Raw genomic sequence first — 19,136 nt, 5'->3', positions numbered from 1 at the left:
AAATCCGGGAGGTTGTTCAATATAAACTTCTTCAGAAATAAAGTCATTAAAAAAAATACTTTTAACATCCATTTGAAATAACTTAAAATTATTACTACTAGCATAAGCAAAGAGCATCCTTATGGCTTCTAATCGTTCCCAAGAGTGAAAGTTTCTTCATAATCAATACCTTTTTCTTGATTGAAACTCTTGGCCACTAATCTAGCCTTGTTTATAACCACGATACCAAATTCATCTTGCTTTTTTCTAAAGACCCATTTAGTACCAATAACTAAATTATCATTTGGCCTCGGAATAAACTTCCATACCTCATTTCTCTCAAATTGGTTCAACTTTTTTTATATTACGATAACCCACGAATCATCTTTCAAGGCCTCATCAATGCATTTAGGTTCAATTTAGGAGAGAAAAGCGACGTTGACACAAAAATTCTAAAGAGAAGAACAAGTTTGAACCCCTTTTGTTGTCTCCTATGATTAGCTCCTTAGGATGAGCATATACATACTTCTATTCCTTGGGTAAGGATGTTTCGGAAGAAGATACATTCAAGTTGCCAGATAGATAAAGGGTTTCATTTAACTTCAAAGCATCAAAATTAACATCATCATCAAGATCATTTTTCTTAACTTCGGAAACTTCATTAAAAATAACATGAATGAACTCTTCTATAACCAATGTTCTTTTGTTAAAAATACAAAAGGCCTTAGAAATAGAAGAATAGCTAAGAAAAATTCCTTCATCGGATTTTGCATTAAACTTTCTTAAGGCATCTTTTTCATTTAAGATAATATTTACAACCAAAAACTTTAAAATATGAAACATTAGGTTTTTTGTTGTTCTATAACTTATAAGGAGTTTTGGAAAGTAATGATCTTACTAGAACCCTATTCATGACATAGCATGCCGTATTTACGGCTTCGGCCCAAAATATTTGGTTAGGCTATGTTCATTTAACGTGATTCTTGCCATTTGTTGTAAGTTCATATTATTTATTTCTACTACTCCATTTTGTTGAGGATTTCTTGGAGTAGAGAAATTATGGTTGTATCCATTAGATTCACAAAAATCATGGAAATCATGGTTTTGAAATTCACCATAGTGATCACTTCGAATTAATGAAATCATAAAACCCTTTTTATTTTGAATAAGTTTACAAAACTTAGAAAAATACCTAAAGCAATCATTTTTGTGTTCCAAGAAGTAAGTCCAGGTGTATCTACTATAATCATCTGTGATGATAAAGACGTATTTGCTACCTCCTAGGCTTGATGTAGCAATTGGACCGAACAAGTCCACGTGGATTAATTGTAGTGGTCTAGAGGTACTTATTTGGTTCTTTGGTTTGAAACTACCTTTTATTTGTTTTCCTAGTTGACATGTATCACACACATTGTCTTTAACGAACCTAATTTGAGGAATCCCTCTTACAAGTTCTTTCGATGAGATTTGAGAGATTAGTTTCATCCTAGCATGACCTAATCTCCTATGCCAAATCCAAGCATCATCATTCAAAACCAAAAAACATATTTCATTACAAAGATCATCAATGTTGATAGTGTATACATTATTTTATTTTAGGGCAATCATAGATGTGTTTTTATATGGTTTTTGTATAATACAAGCATTCAATTCAAATATAACAATATATCCTTTATCACACAATTGACTAATGCTCAAAAGGTTATGTTTTAAGCCATCAACCAATAACACATCTTCAATAAAATATTAGATTTGTTACCTATTGTTCCTTTGCCAATGATTTTACCTATTATGTTGTCTCGAAAGGTGACATATCCTTCGTCTATGCTAGTGACTTTAGATAATTAAGATGGATCTCCAGTCATATGCCTTGAGCATCCACTATCAAGGTACCATCTCTTGCTCCAAGCTTGTGATGATACATTTTTCTACAAAAATAGATAATTTTTAGGTACCCATTTGGCCTTGGGTGCCTAAAAAATGGATCTACATAGCTTATCATATTGCATTGAGTTATTTGAGGTTCTTTTAGGAACCCGAATTAATTTATGTGGACTGTATCTCTTAAGTGGACATTTATAGGCAATAAATCTGAGTTTACAACAAAAGTTACATTTAGTGTGAGATGATACATGTAAGGTAGGGCCTGTAACAAAGGTAGTCAGATTTTGGTAAGAGCTACTCACAAATCCGATTCTGCCTCTCCTATGAACGTGACCTTTATTGGCAAGGATTATGTTCAAGGACTTGCTACCAACCTCAAATTTTTACTAAGGTTTCCTTAAGTGGTAAGTTTTCCTTTTGAAGCATTTCTAGTTCATCATATTTCGTACATCGAGCTAAACTATCATTGTGCTCAACTTTTAATCTATCGAAATCACTAACAAGAGAAGCATGCTCCTTTTTTTAACAATTTATATTTTATACTAATTATTTTTACATTCATCAGGTAAATCATGAAAAGCTTTTAATAGTTCATTAAAGGATAAATTTGCATCAAATGAACTACTCACCTCAACTTCAATAGCCATTAGTGCATAGTGAGCAACTTGTTCGGTGTTGGTTGGCTCCTCTTCTTTGGATGCACTTGAGTCGTCCCAAGTTGTTTTAATTCTTCTTGTTTGGTTGCTTCCTCTTTGCTTGGGGACATTCACTCTTGAAGTGTCCTGGCTTCTTGCATTCATAGTATATTACTTGTTCTTTCTTGGGTTCAATTTTATTTTTAGTATTATTTTTAAATTTATTTTTTTTATGAATTTTTTAAACTTCCTTGTCAAAAGTGCTAGGTCTTCATCAAAGTCCTTATTACTTGAATTTTCTTTCAAGTGGTCTTCTTGAGTTCTTAGTGCCATATCCTTCTTGTTCTTTGGAAGATTGTTTTCAAGCTCTTCATGAGCATTACAAGTCATCTCAAGTCATCTCAAACTCCAATTAGTTCTTTAAGAGGAAAGTTATTTAAATCTCTGGCCTCTTGAATGGGCATGACTTTAGGGTCCTAACTTTTTGGAAGGGATCCGAGAAATCTTTACTAAGTCCTTTTAGACCATTGACAACATATGTAAATTGGGTGTACATGTCTCGAATGGTCTCACTCGGTTTCATCCGAAACAACTCATAAGTGTGCAATAAAAGATTAAGTTTTGACTCTTTCACTCTACTAGTGCCTTCATGAGTCACTTCGAGTGTGTGCCAAATATAAAAAACCGTTTCACAAATAGACACACGATTGAACTCGTTTTTATCTAAAGCACAAAACAAGCCATTCATAGCCTTGGCGTTTAAAGCGAAAGTCTTCTTCTCCAACTCATTCCAATTGTTCATTGAAAGAGAAAACTTTTGAATTTCATTTTCTATAATATTTCATAATTCGAAATCCATTGAAATTAGGAAGATCCTCATTTTAGACTTCCAAAATGTGTAATCCGTCCCATTGAACATGGGCAAACGTATAATTGAATGACCCTCTTGGTTGCCGACAAATGCCATCTCTCTTAGGTTTTGAACTAAATGAGAGTGAATCTTGACCTGGTACCAATTGGTAGGATCACGAGCGACACTAAGAGGGGGGGCAGGGGGGGGGGGTGGGGTGTGAGTTAGTATAGTGGAAAATTCTTCGATTTCGTATAAAGTTCATCTCGATTCAAATCGTTTTGGAAAGATGTTGAACTTAAAACTTTCATAAGAATGTAAGGAGAAGCTTAATGAGATTTGCAGTAAAGTAAATTATACAAAAGGAAGAGCAAACTGGTATTTAGAGTGGTTCAGTTAATGAGGCCTACATCCACTTCGAATTCCTCCTCCGTTGAGGTCACCGATGTCCACTAAAGGCCTTCCTTCAATACATAAAGACCAACAACCTTTTACAGTTCTTTTTTCTTTTGCCGGGTTTAGGAGACAACCATTATAAGTCTCACTCCTCTTTCTTGGATGGTTACAAGGCTAAGAGAGGGAGAAGGAGAACTCTTCTCACTTTTACAATACTTTTCACACCACAAACACTTAGAATTTTTCATACATATAATAGCACTTTGTTACCCTTTCATGCAGAAAAGGGTGGGGTCTTTATAGGCCCCAATGACTTCAAAAATTAGAGCAAAAAAGTATCATATCCCCAGATTTTGGGGTACTGGCGGTACCATCACCATTACTGGACGGTACTACCACTTGTAGTCTGACATTAGGCGGTGCCACCACTTGATAGAGCTCGGAGACCGAGTTCTGGCAGTACCACCGCTTGATAAGGGTGGTACCACTATTGGTAGCATTAACTGCCAGTGGTACCACTACCTAGTCTGGGCGGTACCACCGCCTAGACCACCTAGGAGAACGTGTCTCCCAAGCGGTGCCACCGTCGGCCATGTTTTCAGGGGTTGAATGAGCTATTCAATCCGACCCAATTCAGACCTGTTAAGGGCCTAGTTAGCCCATAATTAAGTTAGTAAGATTACCTCCCAATTCTAATTTAATCTTTTGTCTAACTACAATAACTAAGACATAATCAATACACTCTTGTTTCGGTATGTCAATTGCTCTTTCGGCAAGCTTTCGACGATCTTCCAGCGATCTTCCGATGAACTCTCGGCAATGTTCCGACAAACTCCCGGCAAGCTCCCAGACTTTACGATGATCTTCTTGGTGAGTTCCAATGAGCTTCTTTGGCAAGCTCCTGGACTTCTCAGTTGGTTCTGGCAGAACTTCCGATGAACGTCCGGACTTCCGACGAACTCTTGAACTTCCAATGAGATCTCGATCTTGACTCCAGCACAACACCTGCTTTATGACTTACTATTATCGTAGCTAATCCTACACACTTTTCTCAACATATAGATTAGATCAAACAATTACCAATTGATTTCATTATCAAAATTCGAGGTTCAACAAGACTTTCAGAAATTCTAAGTCTGTCCTTTTATCCAAATTACCAAAAGGCCCTTCGTAATTTAAAAAATTCCCTATATGTCCTCAATTTCATTAAATGTTAATGAATTAAAAATTTAATTGATTATTATTATTATTATCTAGTAGTCCTACATGATAATGATGTGTATATGTGATGTATGATATGTGGACGGATGATCATGGACCATGTGATGTGTGTACTTATGATTAATATCAACACTTAGAAAGGGTAGAGGACTCTAGCACTTTTACAACTTTTTAACACTTCAAAGACTCAAGATTATGCAAATACTTTTCATGCCCTTTCATGTAAAAAAGAGTGGGGTTTTTATAGGCCCCAATGGCTTCAAAATTTGAGTCAAAAAGTATCACATCCCCAGATTTCAGGGTATTGGCGGTACCACTGCCATTACTAGGTGATACTATTGCCTGCAGTCTGACACTAGGCAATACCACCACCTGACAGAGCTCGGAGACCGAGCTCTGGCGGTACCACTGCCCAGAACACCTGGGAGAATGGGTCTCCCAAACAGTGCCACCGTCGACCATATTTTTAGGGGCTGAATGGGCTGTTCAATCCGGCCCAATTCAACCCTGTTAGGGCGCAATTGGCCCCTAATTAAGTTAGTAGAATTACCTCCCAATTCTAACTCAATCTACTATCTAACTATAATAACTAAGACATAATCAAAGCACTCTTGTTCCGGTACATCAATTGCTCTTCCGATGAGCTTCCGGCATTCTTCTGATGAACTCTCGGTAATGTTCCGGTGAACTCCATACAAGCTCCCAGACTTTACGATGATCTTCTTGGTGAGTTCCGATGAGCTTCTTTGCCAAGCCCCTGGACTTCTCGGTTGGTTCCGGTAGAACTTTCGACGAACGTCCGGACTTCCGACGAACTCTTGAACTTCTAATGAGATCTCAATCTTGACTCCAGTAAAACACTTAATTTATGTCTTACTGCTATCGTAGTTAAACCTATATACTTTTCTCAACATATAGATTAGATCAAACAATTAACAATTGATTTCATCATCAAAATCCGAGATTCACCAATCTCCCCCTTTTTGATGATGACAATCAATTGATGACGGAGTTAACCTTAAGCATTGTTGAATTGTTCTCCTATTAGTTAATGACAAAGGGGTAGAAATATGACAAATAGATGACAACTTGACATATTAAACAATGTGTAAAATGTATTGCATTGTAGATACTTGATAAATGTCTTTCATTATGTTAAGATATCATAAGCTCAACTTGCTATTTACAAATTGATATCTTGCCATGGATTGATGAAATGTTATCTTTTATCAAGAATTGTCATCTTGTTAAAATTCATATTCGAAATTCATAAATAATGATTTATTATCATAGGACTTGAAAATGAATGTCATGCCGTGACATCATTTTCACAAATACTAAGCATCACATTTTGAATTAGTAAATCATGATAAGTATCATGATATGCATGTTGATAAGTTTAAATGAACTTAACTTACTTGTTTGATACATGAATTCAAAGGTTTTGAATTCAAGAATGTATTTTCTTAAGTATGGCATATAGATAGGGGTGGTAAAAATTCAAGCAAGTTTCACAATGAATGTATGCAAGCAATAAATGAAGGCAAGCAAAACTTTGCATGATAATTTTTCTTTGAATAAGCTAACATTTTTACTCAAGAGCTTTTTGGTTCTTTATTAGCTATGCAAGTCTCTTTCTTCCATTGTCATAAGAATAAGAAAAGGAAGAAGGGTAAGGAGGGAATCCATGAAGATCTAAATTCATGAAAGGATTTGAACCATGTCAAAAATAATAAATGAGTTTCATAAAATCATGCTTCAATTTTAACACAGAGAAGTAATTTTGAGTTCATGAGAAATGCTAAAAAATAGGTCCATGAATACAATCTGTTTCTTAATAAAAATTCATAATAGTGAAATCCATGAAAGATATTTGTCAATAAGTTCAATGGGTGAAGGGACTAAGTGTATCAAACATTATTACATGATGGAGCAAGGGTATGGAATAAACTTGATACAACATAAATTCATAAAAGCTCCATTCATTAAATACATAAAGATAGCTTGAAAAAAATATAACAACTCATGCATTAGGATATTTTAACATGCATTTTTCTCTTCTAATGAAATCAAATTGTTCTTCATTTAAGGGTTTTGTAAAGATATCGGCCAATTGATATTTTATATCAATGAATTCTAAAATTATATCATGATTATTAACATGATCTCATATAAAATGATGCTTAAAGTCAATATGTTTAGTTCTAGAGTATTAAATAAGATTTTTTGTTAAACATATTGTACTTGTATTATCACATTTTATGGGAATATTCTTAAGATAAATTCTATAATCTTCTAATGTGTTTTTCATCCATACGACTTGTGCATAACTTGCACTAGCAGCTATGTATTTGACTTCGGTTATAGATAGTGCAACCGAGTTTTCTTTCTTGGAAGACCAAGAGACAAGTGCATGACCTAAGAATTGACATGTTGATGTACTTTTTCTATCTAATCTACATCCACCAAAATCTACATCAGCATAAGTAATTAACTCAAGGTTTTCAGATTTTGGATACCATAATCCTAGATTAGTGGTTCCTTTAAGATATCTAAAGATTCTTTTAACCACTTTAAGATGAGATAGCTTAGGATTAGATTGAAACCTAGCACAAAGTCCTACGCTAAACATGATATCCGGTCTTGTTGTGGTGAGATATAGTAAACTACCTATCATACTTATATAAGCGTTTTGATCAAAGCTTTCTCCACTTTCGTCAATGTGCAACTTAGTGGAGGTACTCATAGGAGTATTGATAGCCTTTCGGCTATCTGTTAAATCTCGGATTTTGATAATGAAGTCAATTGTCATTTGGTTATCTAATCTGTATGTTGAGATAAGTGTGCAGGATTAACTACGATGGCAGTAAGACATGCAGCAGGTGTTAAGCTGGAGTCAAGACCAAGATCACGTTGGGGGTTCGAGAGTTCGTTGGAAGTCCAAACGATTGTCGGAGGTTCTGAGGGAACAATCCGAGAAGTCTAGGAGCTTGCCAAAGAAGCTCGTCGGTGTTGAATCTCGGATTTTGATGATACAATCAATTGATGAGTTAATTGATCTAATCCATATTATTGACTTAAGTATGTAGGATTAACTACGATAACCAGAAAACATAAAGCAAGAATACTGGAGTCAAGTTCGATGGACGTTTAAGAGTCCAAAGAATCGTCGGAGATGCTGCCGGAACCAACCGAGAAGAAATCAGGAACTTGTCGGAATTTTTGGAAGTTCGCCGAAGAGATCATCGAAGGTTCGCGGAGATCACCGAGAAGGCTCGGCTACTTGCTGAAGTCATCACAAGATCGGGAGCCTACTGGGAGTCCGTCGGAAGAAATCCGAGGGCATATCGGAAGTCCGTCGGAAGTTCGTCAAAAAGCTCATCGGAACAAGACTCGACGTTCGCGGTTGAAAACTTGCTTGGGATGTTTTTAGTTACGTAGTTCACATGTAATTAGGATTAGGATTAAAAGATAATCCTATATCCTGGTTAGGGGCCAACTAGGCCCAAAATTAGACTTGGTTTGGGCTGAACTTAAATCCCAACCAGTGAACCAAAGGGTCTGGCGGTGGCACCGCCCAGCACCCGAGAGCTAGGCGGTGGCATCGCTTGGCTGGGCGGTGGCACCGCCCAGGACCTGAGAGGTGGTGGCACCGCCACTGACAGGCGGTGGCACTGCCAACATCGGGAACCAAAGAGAATTCAAATTTTGGAGCCCAAATTTGAATCCTTTTGAGGCCTATAAATACCCCTCAATTCTCAACTAAGAATACAACTTTTTGAGAAGCAATAGATTGAGAAAAATGTCTTAGAAAAGTCTTAGTAAGTCTTGTTTTCAATTTGCTAGAGTGTTCACCTCCTTTCTTGCTGAAAATTTGTAAGAGTGTGAACCGCTTGTAAAAGGTTGTAAGAGGAGTATTTGTCCTTCCCCTTCGAGAGATTTGCTAGCGGAAGGTGGGAGCCTCATCGAAGAGGGCCTCGCAAGTGGATGTAGGTCATTTGACCGACCACTTTAAAATTGGCGTGATCTCTGGTTTGCATTTTCTTATTGCTATTTACATTACTGCAAACCTTCTTACATACTTTATTTCCTCATTACCTTTGCTGCACACCTTTACGAACACACGTTCAAGTTATGCTTTTCAAGTTTGGTTTTTATCGAATGAAAGATTTGTCGAAACCAACGTTTTAATCTGCTGCACTAATTCACCCCCCCTCTTAGTGCCACTCCGATCCTAATAGTCGGAACTCACCAAGAGGATTGTCGCAAGTCTAGGAGTTTGTCGGGAGTCCGCCGGAGCATCGTTGAGGGTTCGTCGGATGTTCACCGGAAGTTCGTCGGAAGCTTGCCGGAAGAAGCGATTGACACACCGGAACACGATCTGCAGTATTGATGTCTTAATTGTCATATTTAGCATATAGATTAAGTTAGGATTGGGAGGTGATTCCATTAACTTAATCTAGGGCTAATTGGGCCCTTGGTAGACCCAAATTAGGCCGAATGGATTAGCCCATTCGGACACATAATTCCTGGCCGGTGGTGGCACAGCCCAGTTATTACTGCTAGTGGTGGTACTGTTAGGATCGAGAGCACTAAGAGGGGGGGGGTGAATTAGTGCAGCGGTAATCTTACAGCAATTTAAAAACGAAAGCTGCGTTCGTCCGATAAAAAACTATTTCGATATAAAAGCAGAATCACAGTGCAGTTTGCGTCTAAGCGTAGTTTTGCGTCTAAGCGCAGTTTGCGTCTAAACACAGTTTGCGTCTAAGCACAGTTTGCGTCTAAGCGCAGTTTGCGTCCAAACTCAGTTTTATGTCCAAACGCAGTTTTACGTCTAAACGTAGTTTTACGTCTAAACGCAGTTTTACGTCTAAACGCAGTTTTGCGTTTAAATGCAGTTTTATGTCTAAACACAGTTTTACGTCTAAACGCAGTTTTACGTCTAAACGCAGTTTTGCATCTAAACGCAGTTTTACGTCTAAACGTAATTTTACGTCTAAATGTAGTTTTGTGTCTAAAAGCAGTTTTGAACCTTGAAAAGCGTTTTACGTAGAAAGCAGTTTGCAGTTATAAATGGAATCCGAATGTAAGCGTAAACTGCAGTGTGAAGATCGTACGAAAACACGATTTACATTTGAATGCAGATTCTGAAAGATCAGAGCTTAGAAACTCGTTCGTAAAGGCGCAGAGGGCAGTAGCAATGTAGGAGGTTTGCAGTAATGATAAAGTGCTCAAGATAAAAGCAAACCAGAGATTTAGAGTGGTTCGGTCAGTCTTGACCTACTCCACTTTTGGCTTCCTCCTTCGACGAGGTCACCGACGTCAACTAGCTGCCTTCCTTCAATGGGCGAAGGCTAACTGCCCTTTTACAGTTTCTCTCCTTTTGACAGGCTCAGGAGACAACCTTTACAGATCCTTTCTCTCCTCTCTTTACAACTCAAAACTTGAAGAATAGAAGGAGGAGAACTTTAGGACTTTACACAAATTTGAGCTCTTAGAATCACTGAAAAGATCAAGAATTCGGTGTGGATCTGTTGTCAATTCAGTGTTGAATGGGTGGGGTATTTATAGGCCCCAACCCAATTCAAATTTGGAGCTCAAAACGATCAAATCGATCAAATCCCAGAATTCTGGGATCAGGCGGTTGCACCTCTTGACTAGAGAGGTGGCACCGCCTGGCAGAGCTCGACGACTGAGCTCAGGCGATTGCACCTCTCTGCCAGAGCTCGAAGACTGAGCTCGATGGTTGCACCGCCTGGCAGAGCTCGAAGACTGAGCTCGGTGGTTGCACCGCCTGGCAGAGCTCGAAGTCTGAGCTCGGTGGTTGCATCACCTGGCAGAGCTCGAAACTGAGCTCAGGCTGATGCACCACTCTGCCAGAGCTCGAAGACTGAGCTCGGTGGTTGCATCACCTGGCAGAGCTCGAGATTGAGCTCAGGCTGATGCACCTCTCTGCCAGAGCTCGAAGACTAAGCTCGGTGGTTGCACCGCCTGGCAGAGCTCGAAACTTGAGCTCTGGCGGTGCTACCTCTTGACAGAGGAGGTTGCACCGCCCAGCCTCGCAGCCCTGGCGGTTGCACCTCCTGGCTGGGGCGGTTGCACCGCCTGGTGCAATCAGGGTCCGAATGGTTCGCTCCATTCGGCCCAATTTGAATCTTTTCAGGGGCCCAATTGCCCCAAGATTAAGCTAATGGGATCACCTCCCATTTTCAAGCTTAATCATCGTGCTAACTACGATTAACTCTAAGACAACTTCTGCAGCTATGCTCCGTTGCGTCAATCGCTTCTTCCAGCGAGTTTCCGGCGAACATCCGTCGATCATCCGATAAACCCTCGGTGATCCTTCTGCGGACATCCGGCATACTCCTGGACTTTGCGACGATCCACTTGGCGAGTTCCGACGAGCTTCGCTTGGCAAGCTTCTGGACCTCTCGGATCTGTTCTCGCTGAACCTTCGACGACCGTCCGTACTTCCGTCAAACTCTCGAACTCCCAACGTGATCATGATCTTGACTCCGGCGCAACACCTGCTGCTTGTCTTACTCTCATCGTAGTTAATCCTGCACAATAAATGAAAACTTCGATCGAGACAATTAATCCTAAGCAATTAACCAAGTTGTCCGACATGTCATTGGTCCCTCGACGCTTCGTCCGATTCTTCGGCGCATCGTCCTCTTCTGCAGCCTATTGCCCAATCGGCCAGTTGACTCCGCAACTCCGATATCCTTGGCACAATACCCGCTCTTCTTGGCCCGATGCCCGAGTCCACGGCCCGAAGCCTTCTGTCGATACGTCGATCGATCCACCGGCCTGACGTCCAATCTTCTGACATGTTCCTTCGGCACAACATGATTTTCCTGCTTTAATTGTCTCATCCTGATCGAAGCATCCTGCGTTACTCAAAACGCAGATTAAATCATAAACATATATCAAGTGGTTTCATCATCAAAATACGAGATTCAACAATCTCCCCCTTTTTGATGATGACAACCACTTGATGACGGAGTTAAACTTAACTCCCGGAGTTTAAACAAACTCCCCCTACCAATATGCCATATTGATAGAACCTTGAATTCAAACTGAATTCAAGTCATTGCAATATTCATCATGAATACTTGCAACACGTCAACATGAGCATATGCATAAACTTATGCATCACATGTCATGTCATCAACATACTTCTCCCCCTTTGTCATCAACAAAAAGGAGAAGTATCACAATCAAGTGTTTGTGATATTGATTCAACTCATTGCATGAAAAACATAGTATCAAGTTTTATCATCATGCAATCTTGGAGCTAGAAGATTTAGCAAGTGTTATATCATGCTTAGAACATTCATGCTATCAAGTTTTAGATATTCAAGTTTTATAACATATAAGATAGCACTTTTGGTAATGTTCAAGATAGCAAGTTCTATATTATGCAAGCTAGCAAATTAGAGATGTTCAAGAAGGCAACTCTTGCTTCTTGAAAATTTTGCTCACTTTGCTAGATGCGTAAGTTAGCATTTTTGCCTCTTGAGATAGGCAAGATAGCACATTTGCTTCTTTTGAGATAGCAACTTTTTGCTTCTCTTTAGACCAACAAGCTAGCGATTTTTACGATATACAAGTTTCACAATATATAAGCTAGCAAAAAATTTCGAAAGCAAATGCAAGATAGCTTTCTTGTGTAAGCTCATGATTCTTGCTTCCTATTGCAATGTGCAAATTGCAAGTTTTGCTTCTTGAGATATTCAAGATAGTAATGTTCAAGAAGACAATTTTTCTTTTTGAAATAAGCAAGTTAGCAATCTTTGCTACTTAAGATAGGCATGCTAGCAATCAAGTTTTTGCATCTTCTTGACTTGTACAAGCTAGCTATCTCCCCCTTTGTCATTGTAAAAAAAAGAAAGAGAGAATACAGTTTTGTAGTTCTCTTTTCCTAACGATTTCAAAATCATGACAAATGATGAATAATCAAGTTATGGATGTCAAGATAATTTTTCATCATGAATATTTTATCATTGCATGCATCATTATCATAAATTGAAGTATTACATGCATGATATCATATCACCATTCATAATTACATTAATATTTCAATATAACAATTTCTTCTCAAAATGTGTAACTTGGCACTCATAGCATTTTAAATCATGATTTACATCATATGCAATACATCACATCATAATTAGAAAGCACAAGTATTGCATGCATAATTGCACATCATAAATGTTTCATATCATGACGGTATCAATTTTGTCAAATTATATCCTACCATGCATGATCAAAACTTCTCCCCATTTTATCATTGAAAACAAGAAGAAAGTAGGGGAAAGTGTTAAATATTTCAATCATTTCAAGGCATTTACATCATAGATCAAGTCATGATTCGTGATTCATCATAAAGCAAGTTAGTTTTCAATCATCACATAAGGCATTCAAGGAATTTTTGAAACATAGGAGAATGATTAATTTAAGCATACAATGTTTCAATCCAATTTAAGTCATGAATATCAATGTTTTCATATTGTGAGTATCAATTCATGACTACCACAAGATATTATTTGTGACTTCAATTTTGCAAGATCAAGATTATGATTTAGATAAAACTTATTCAAATTAAATCATTAACTTGAAGTTCATAATCAAGTCATTAAAATTAATTTCGAGATTCATAAAATATCATGAAATCATTAATCTCGATCAAATGGGAAAAGCATTTTTTAAGAGATTCTTTTTCATCTAAGTATGCCTTAGTGTTTATATGCCAAATTAAGATAAGCATGAAAGTTCAAGACATAAGGCAAAGAAATCTTGTATTATGAAATATATGATATCAAGGCTCATGATTCATTCGAAAAGATATAGTACAAAGAGCAACTTGAAACATTCTTATCAAGATCACATTTTAAAATATTCCAAGTTTCAAGATATCAATATGACACTTCATTGAATTGCATTTTATTTGAAGAACTCCTTTTTGATAAATGTAGGGAGCATAATGAACGATCTTGATTTATAAAGAGCTTCATGTAATCAAGATCATGATTTTAATAATTATTCTCTTTAGCAAAGAATCACAAAAGCACTTTATTTTTGCATAAGAAATCACATTGTGTTATGATTTATAAATTCTTTTTCTGCACACGAATCATAGGAGATATGAATGTGAAACAAATCTTTGCAAGCAAAAACACTATCATTCACATTTCAAGATGGAGTTTATAAGCATGAATCATTTCATCAAATCCATTTTAGAAAAATATTTTTCATAAGTGTATGAGAAAATCCGATTGTTAGGATACCAATTGTTAAGTAAATCCGAAAATGAAATTAACACTTTCATATATTCAAACATGATTTTTGCTATAGATCTTGAAATTAAGTCAAGAAGATCAAACAAGCTCATGATCATGGATAACTTAAAATCACATGCATAAAATTGTTAATAACCATTTCATATTACATCTTTATGCATTACTTTAAATCAAACGTGATTTCATTCAACAATGTTAATCAAACATGATACACATTATTACTTCTTAACCATGATCAAAATCATTTTGTTTGTTTATCATAAAATATGCAATATTATTTTCGAAATTATCAGCATGATCATAATTTTTGTATTTTTATTTTTAAACATGTAATTTTCAAGAAAATTAATTCTAAACTAAAAAAGAAAATATATCATGAAAGCATCAAGTAATTTCAAAATAAACCAAAGGCATTTTAATTACCTCAACGTCGTAGGCTAGTAAGGCGTAGTTTGCCGCCTCGCTTTTGTTGACTTTCTCGTCTTCAGATGAGCTCGATTCATCCCAATTTTTGTTCTTCTTCTTGCGTTTAAAGCAAGTAGTTCCATTCTTTTTGCTTTTTAATTTTCGTTTCATTTGTAGTTTAAGTTCACCATCACTTGAGCTTATGCTCGAGTGGTCTTCAAATGTTCTATGTCCCAAATCCTTCCTGTTCTTTGGAAGGTGGTTCTCAAGTTCTTCACGTGCATTGCACGTCATTTCATATGTGATTAATGAACCAATTAGTTCTTCAAGTGGAAATTGGTTCAAGTTTTTCGATTCTTGAATAGCAGTTACTTTTGAATCCCAAGTTTTAGAAAGTGAGCGCAAAACTTTGTCAACGAGTTCAAAATCCGAAAAGCTTTTACCAAGTGATTTTAAACCATTGACGACATCCGTAAAACGGGTGAACATGTCGACAACGGTTTCGTTTGGTTTCATATGAAAAAGCTCGAAATCATGCAATAAAATATTAACTTTTGAGTCTTTGACTCTACTAGTTCCCTCGTGTGTGATTTCAAGAGTGCGCCAAATATCGAAAGCCGTTTCGCACAAAGAAACCCGATTGAACTCATTTTTGTCCAAAGCGCAAAATAAGGCATTCATAGCCTTTGCGTTTAAAGAAAAATACTTCTTCTCTAAAACCGACCATTCGTTCATCGGTTTAGAGGGAAGTTGAAAATCGTTTTCAATGATATTCCATAAATCCAGATTTAGAGAAATTAAGAAAACTCTCATTCGAGTTTTCCAATAAGTGTAGTCCAATCCGTTAAAGAACGGTGGACGAAAGATCGAACAACCCTCTTGAAAAGTCATTTCTCTCGGGTGTAAATCCGAAATGAGAAATACCCCGCTCTGATACCAATTGTTAGGATCGAGAGCACTAAGAGGGGGGGGTGAATTAGTGCAGCGGTAATCTTACAGCAATTTAAAAACGAAAGCTGCGTTCGTCCGATAAAAAACTATTTCGATATAAAAGCAGAATCACAGTGCAGTTTGCGTCTAAGCGTAGTTTTGCGTCTAAGCGCAGTTTGCGTCTAAACACAGTTTGCGTCTAAGCACAGTTTGCGTCTAAGCGCAGTTTGCGTCCAAACTCAGTTTTACGTCCAAACGCAGTTTTACGTCTAAACGCAGTTTTACGTCTAAACGCAGTTTTACGTCTAAACGCAGTTTTGCGTCTAAATGCAGTTTTACGTCTAAACGCAGTTTTACGTCTAAACGCAGTTTTACGTCTAAATGCAGTTTTACGTCTAAACGCAGTTTTGCGTCTAAACGCAGTTTTACGTCTAAACGTAATTTTACGTCTAAATGTAGTTTTGCGTCTAAAAGCAGTTTTGAACCTTGAAAAGCGTTTTACGTAGAAAGCAGTTTGCAGTTATAAATGGAATCCGAATGTAAGCGTAAACTGCAGTGTGAAGATTGTACGAAAACACGATTTACGTTTGAATGCAGATTCTGAAAGATCAGAGCTTAGAAACTCGTTCGTAAAGGCGCAGAGGGCAGTAGCAATGTAGGAGGTTTGCAGTAATGTTAAAGTGCTCAAGGTAAAAGCAAACCAGAGATTTAGAGTGGTTCGGTCAGTCTTGACCTACTCCACTTTTGGCTTCCTCCTTCGACGAGGTCACCGACGTCAACTAGCTGCCTTCCTTCAATGGGCGAAGGCTAACTGCCCTTTTACAGTTTCTCTCCTTTTGACAGGCTCAGGAGACAACCTTTACAGATCCTTTCTCTCCTCTCTTTACAACTCAAAACTTGAAGAACAGAAGGAGGAGAACTTTAGGACTTTACACAAATTTGAGCTCTTAGAATCACTGAAAAGATCAAGAATTCGGTGTGGATCTGTTGTCAATTCAGTGTTGAATGGGTGGGGTATTTATAGGCCCCAACCCAATTCAAATTTGGAGCTCAAAACGATCAAATCGATCAAATCCCAGAATTCTGGGATCAGGCGGTTGCACCTCTTGACTGGAGAGGTGGCACCGCCTGGCAAAGCTCGACGACTAAGCTCAGGCGATTGCACCTCTCTGCCAGAGCTCGAAGACTGAGCTCGATGGTTGCACCGCCTGGCAGAGCTCGAAGACTGAGCTCGGTGGTTGCACCGCCTGGCAGAGCTCGAAGTCTGAGCTCGGTGGTTGCATCACTTGGCAGAGCTCGAAACTGAGCTCAGGCTGATGCACCACTCTGCCAGAGCTCGAAGACTGAGCTCGGTGGTTGCATCACCTGGCAGAGCTCGAGACTGAGCTCAGGCTGATGCACCTCTCTGCCAGAGCTCGAAGACTGAGCTCGGTGGTTGCACCGCCTAGCAGAGCTCGAAACTTGAGCTCTGGCGGTGCTATCTCTTGACAGAGGAGGTTGCACCGCCCAGTCTAGCTTGAAGACTGAGCTCTGGGCGGTTGCACCTCTTGGCTGGGGCGGTTGCACCGCCCAGCCTCGCAGCCCTGGCGGTTGCACCTCCTAGCTGGGGCGGTTGCACCGCCTGGTGCAATCAGGGTCCGAATGGTTCGCTCCATTCGGCCCAATTTGAATCTTTTCAGGGGCCCAATTGCCCCAAGATTAAGCTAATGGGATCACCTCCCATTTTCAAGCTTAATCATCGTGCTAACTATGATTAACTCTAAGACAACTTCTGCAGCTATGCTCCGTTGCATCAATCGCTTCTTCCGGCGAGTTTCCGGCGAACTTCCGTCGATCATCCGATAAACCCTCGGTGATCCTTCTGCGGACATCCGGCATACTCCTGGACTTTGCGACGATCCACTTGGCGAGTTCCGACGAGCTTCGCTTGGCAAGCTTCTGGACTTCTCGGATCTGTTCTCGCTGAACCTCCGACGACCGTCCGAACTTCCGTCGAACTCTCGAACTCCCAACGTGATCATGATCTTGACTCTGGCGCAACACCTACTGCTTGTCTTACTCTCATCGTAGTTAATCCTGCACAACAAATCAAAACTTCGATCGAGACAATTAATCCTAAGCAATTAACCAAGTTGTCCGACATGTCATTGGTCCCTCGACGCTTCGTCCGATTCTTCGGCGCATCGTCCTCTTCTGCAGCCTATTGCCCAATCGGCCAGTTGACTCCGCAACTCCGATATCCTTGGCACAATACCCGCTCTTCTTGGCCCGATGCCCGAGTCCACGGCCCGAAGCCTTCTGTCGATACGTCGACCGATCCATCGGCCCGACGTCCAATCTTCTGACATGTTCCTTCGGCACAACATGATTTTCCTGCTTTAATTGTCTCATCCTGATCGAAGCATCCTGCATTACTCAAAACGCAGATTAAATCATAAACATATATCAAGTGGTTTCATCATCAAAATACGAGATTCAACAGGTACCACCTGAGCTCAGTCTTCGAGTGATGTCAGGCGGTAGTACCGCCTATACTAAGTAGTAGTACCGCTCTGTGATAGATGACAGGCGATAGTACTACCCAGTTATGGCGGTGGTATCGCTAGGACCCTGGAAATCTCGGTTTGCATTTACATTATACTCTTTATCTTAACTGCAAACTGCCTTCATTGCTTTATATCAACTATACTTCTGTTTGCTCTCAAGTTAAAGATCTTTCTAAAATGGTTTTCATACGAAGTGTTTTTGAATCGACGAAAGTTTTCCGCAGCACTAATTCACTCCTCCCTCTTAGTGCTCGTGATCCTAACAATTAGTATCAAAGCGGGTTCACTCTCAGTTGGATTAAAACCCAAGAGAGATGGCATATACCAGAAACCAAGAGGGTCACTCTATTATACATCCACCCATGTTCAATGGGACGGACTACACCTATTGGAAGACTCGAATATGGATCTTCCTTATTTCCATGGATTTTGAACTTTGGATTATTGTTGAAAATAGATTTTCAAAGTCTTCTCTACCAATGATCAATTGGAATGAATTGGAGAAGAAGACTTTTGTCACGCCCCACCTGAATTATCACATTCAGGAGGTGTAACCCTGTCTAAAATCAATAATATTATAATTTCATCATCAATTCAATCCAGGATCTAATCTAACAATTTAAGGATACTAAGAATCATTCAAAATCAACATTCACAATTCATAAACCTGTACGTTACATAAACCATAATCCACTTCACTCAAAGATTCGAGAAATCTAAAGGCAACTCAACTAAACATCAACCACAACACAAATCCATAATCATAGAAATATATACAATCACAAAAAAGATAATTATTTACCATGAGTTCTTATCCTTATACAACTTAAACTTATCATTCCATACACATGAGCGGTCCTTTAAACTTTTACAACACATAAGTATCAAAAGATCCTTAACATTACATCAGAAGTAAAGTTTACTATACAACAAAAACCATCATCCAACAAAATTAGCTCAAAAATCTTCTAGCCTTTCACTTCTTTAA

This window comes from Musa acuminata, chromosome BXJ3-3 (genome assembly GCF_036884655.1).
Source record: "Musa acuminata AAA Group cultivar baxijiao chromosome BXJ3-3, Cavendish_Baxijiao_AAA, whole genome shotgun sequence".
In the NCBI taxonomy this organism is placed as follows: domain Eukaryota; kingdom Viridiplantae; phylum Streptophyta; class Magnoliopsida; order Zingiberales; family Musaceae; genus Musa; species Musa acuminata.
This window is presented reverse-complemented; position numbering follows the sequence as displayed.